The sequence below is a fragment of the Kryptolebias marmoratus genome, linkage group LG19 (genome assembly GCF_001649575.2).
Source record: "Kryptolebias marmoratus isolate JLee-2015 linkage group LG19, ASM164957v2, whole genome shotgun sequence".
NCBI lineage: Eukaryota > Metazoa > Chordata > Actinopteri > Cyprinodontiformes > Rivulidae > Kryptolebias > Kryptolebias marmoratus.
The window spans coordinates 189,243-193,769 of record NC_051448.1 but is presented as its reverse complement, the minus strand read 5'-3'; positions in this window follow the sequence as shown (position 1 = coordinate 193,769).

Below are 4,527 nucleotides of genomic sequence, written 5' to 3'. Positions count from 1 at the left end.
CCCCCCCCCCCTCCTCCTCCTCCTCCTCCTCCTCGCTCTGACCTTGACCGCTGCCTCGCAGCAAGCGTGAAGCAGTGCGACCCCACCAAAGGCAGACAGTCTAAGAGGTCAAAGGTCACCCAGCAGCAGCTGGAAGGAAGGAACTCCAGCCTGTGAACACTGTAAGCTGAACAGGTTCCAGCTCAGAGAAACCAGGAGGCTGATTTTACTCTTTCAGGCTGAAACCTGGATGTAAACGTCACATAAATAGGAATAAACTTCAGACGACAGCTTTACATCAACTCAGATGTGGAGCCAGAGGTAAACCTTTTAGTGAAACAGATGTAAATGTTCGATAAGCTCAATTCAACTAAATAAAACCTTTAAATCAATCAGTATCTTTCTCCCTGAGCCTTCCGAGTCCTGAACACAGTCAGGTGGGACAGCTCAGTGTGACATTTCGGCAGATTAAAACCCGGTTTCCTTTCAGGCCCGCCCCACAGATCATTTCAGGGGGAATGTGACGATGAAAGATTCTTTCAGTTTGCAGAGTGAAGGAGAGGAGCAGAACCTGTTTGGAATTCAGGCTGCCTCTCTGGATCTCAGCCTGCTGCAGACCTGAGCTGCAGACCTGAGCTGCATACTAACATCCAGAACATCCAGAACATCCAGAACCCCAGAACCACCGGCAGGGTTCTGATGAGAAGACGGAGAGCAGGGCTGCATGTTGGAAATTTTCCTTCAGATTCCTTCATGTTCCTCCACGTTCCTGCAGAAACATGAACACAGAAATAAATGTGAATTTAGTTGACGTTTGTGTTTTCTAAACTCAGCTGCATGATGGGATGAGGGAGGAGCGACCAACTGATGACTCAGCACTATTTTAAACTGGGGGGGTCTTACTTTAAAAAGAACTGAAATGAAAGATGACTATAGAAAATAGAACTGAAATAAAAAGAAATTAAAAGCACATCTTCATCGTCAAGTCCTCTTTATCTCTGCACTGATGTCAGCTGTCTCTGATTGGTCACTGGTTTCTGGTTATTTGTCTCTGATTGGTTGCTGGTTTCTGGTTATTTGTCTCTGATTGGTTGCTTGTCTCTGGTTGTTCGACACTGATTAATTATTTGCCTGGAAGGATCTTCGTCTCTGACTGGTTCGCTTCAGTCCTTCATGCTCTAGTGCTGAGACAGGAAATGACCACTGTTTCAAATAGGGATGAATAATTTACACACACCAGCTCAGGATGAAGAGGAGAAGGTGAGGAAGAGGAAAGGGGGCGCGATGAAGAAGATCTGAGAAGAAAACACATGAAGCAGAAATATGCAGATTAATGGGAACTGATTCCTGCTTTAATGTTGAATATCCATTTCCTGTTAGATAGACTTCCTTTTTAATTTGTAAAAGGGTTTGTGCTGCCAGCTTCACTTCCTGTTTTATGCAGCGCTTTACTTCCTGTTTTATATAAACTTTATTTGTATCAATGAACAAGACAACAGTCAGAATGAACAACATGTAAAAACCGAAGCTAGGCAGGGTGATACCTATGAAAAAAGAACAAAAACAAGAGTTAGTAAAACAAAAAACAATATTATTATATGACTCACTTCAACATGTGATAAAACTAATTAAAACAATATAAAGTAAGTAATTTTAAGTTAAAAACAAGTCATAGTTTGATTCTATCTGCTTTTTCATTTGCAGAAAATTGAATTGAGTACATAGATTGTTTCATTTCATTTAGAAAAACAACCAATTTTTTAATTTTAATTTTTTTACAACTTTACATTTATGTTTGTGAATTTTGGCCTAGACAATAAACAGATTATTAACATTTTTCTTTGGCTTCATTTTTCTATTTTGCTGGAGGCCAAACAGAAAATGTTTCCAGAGTAACTGAAAGTTAGCGAGTATTTTCAAGTCAACTTAGTTGCCATAAAAGTTGCCAAAACACTTTAAAATGAGGATACAGCAAATTCCAGATTAGCACAGCGTCAGATTTGAACTTCTTAAGGTAATGTTCAGCAGGTAAATCCTGTGGGAGTTTTAAGGACACTTCTTTTAACTTGTTGAGGAGGAGGACAGGACTTGGCAGAAGCAAGACACTTTTCCAAGTCCCATCATCCACAAAATGATGGCAGCTGCTACAACTGTTTTCATATTGCTGCAAAGAGGACAGGGGAGTAAGATTAAGAGCCTGAGGACACCTGACCCTTGGTTTCTGTCTGAATAATTAATGCAGTAAGCTGCTGCGTAATTGTTGTTGTTGTTTCAGAGTATGAAAGATAATTTTCTACAAAATTATAGAGCTTTATGTTGTGGCCGTTGTAATAAAATAGGAACCAATGGTTTAAACTCTGTAACTTTACTCCAGCAGCTGCTGACACTCCATCAGAGAACAGCTGTCTGTGTTTTTACTCTCCCTCCTTCGACCAGTCTCCTCTCCAGAAAAGCAGCACCCTCTGGAGTAAAAGCAGAACAAAACAATGATGCATTCAATGTGGAAACCAAAGAACACATCCCCCACGCTACCAAAACAAAAATTCTCATTCATTTCCCCCTTTTTTGAATTATGTGGTCTTTAGTCCAAGTTGTTGCATGTCTTTCCCTTTGAAGAACAGTTTGGTTTGGTGTTTGTTTTGTGCTGAGGGGTTCCTCTGTTGCAACAGTCCCCGGTGTTTCATTTCAGACCTATGAGCAGAGTGGAAGTTGTGCTGCATTCCATCTTTTCTCATCATGGGGACAAATTAGTTAAGGCATGTTGTATAAAGTGCACTTTTGGCTTTGAACAAACAACAAAGAACAAAAGGAAACAACATGAAGCAAAAAGAAAACAACAGGAAAAACAGTAATCAAGAAGAAACCAAAGAAAACAATTAGAACAATCAGAAACAACAGGAAAACTATAGAAAAAACACAAAAACTACGAGGAAAAAACAAGAAACAAAGGGGGGCAACAGAAAACCACAAGAAACTACAGGAAGTGAGACATAATAACAGGAAATAATGGAAAACAACAGGAAACAATAAGAAACAACAGGAACCAGGAAACAGTCAGGTATCAAGAACAGAAATAGTGCTACATGCAGGGAGGATGATTAGTGGATGAGTAACAGGTGAGTTGATGAGTAGGTGGAACACAGGTGTGAGGAGCTGAGAAACAACATCTTCTGTCAGGTCGAGGAGAAGAGATTGCCGTGAACCCAATACGCAGACTTATCGTGGGTCAAAGAAAAATAAAATAATTTATTTTATAATAAAGAACAAAAACAAAATGCGGACATGGCAGCAAACATCAAACAAAAGCGTGGCATAGAAAATGTGGCAAGGCAAGACATGACAGGAACCAGACAGTGCATGTGAGCGACAATGACCCAGCAGTGAGTGGAGGAAATGACCAGGTTTTAAACTGGTTTTTTGAACAGATGTCAAGAATACTCTGATCACAAAGAATACATCTGAAAAGCTAAACTCAACCTACAGAATCTGAAACAAAAACCCAAATACCATGACAGTACCCCTCCTGCAAGGGACAGGTTTAGCTGTTTCACTGGTAAAAGTCCACCTGAAACCAGTTGGGCAGATGGGGTCTGGTATAATAGTTTCTCACATCTACATGTTCCAGATGTACCTTCCAGGAGGTAGTCTGGAGTTTAAGAAAAAGGCTGAAACGTCTCTGTTTTCAAATCTGAAGGTCAGCTGCTTGGCTGGTTCATCGTTTCTTCCACTTTTGTTTATTTTGGCTGGTGCTCCCAATTCCCTGTTCTGTCCCTGATGCCTGTATTTATTAAACATCATTTTCAGTGTTGAATGGTCTGAACTGCATGTGTTGTGTTCTTTCAGAAGGTTGGTTCTGGAGCCACAGAAAATGCAGGACTAGGCTAGAAGAGCCAACATAACAATGTTCTGAAGACTAATAGTGATCCCATCTAATAATGGTTTGTTTTACATTTTTATTGTTTCGCTATTTTACAGTATTTTATAAAATCAAACAACTAAATAAAAATGGTTTTATTTGACAGCACTTTTCACAGCTGACTTAAATCTTTGCACAGAGCTACAGCTTGATCTCATAATAAAAGGTCCAGATCCTCCTGGACTTCCAGCTGAGGTTCCTCAATATTCTTGTCAGTTTATGTAAAAAACATTTTCTGTTTAATCATTAGTAATATTTAGTACTAATAATAATCAGTATGAATTATTATTGATTACTGATAGAAAATAAGAATAATTTAGTTTACATTCAGCAGGAAGTGTCTCCTCACAGTCTGCTTCCTCTAAAAAAAATAAGTTTTCATTTTATCAAAACGTTTCTTCACATAAGGATCTATTAATAAATTAATCTATAAATAATTCATTTATAATCAATGGGTTTATCAATTATTGGATCAATAAATGTCTTCATAATCAACCATAAACCAGCAGCTCTGAGTGTTTTTGTTCAGACACACACACACACACACACACACACACACCCACCTACACACACACACACACACACACACATACACACCCTCACACACACACACACATACACACACACACACA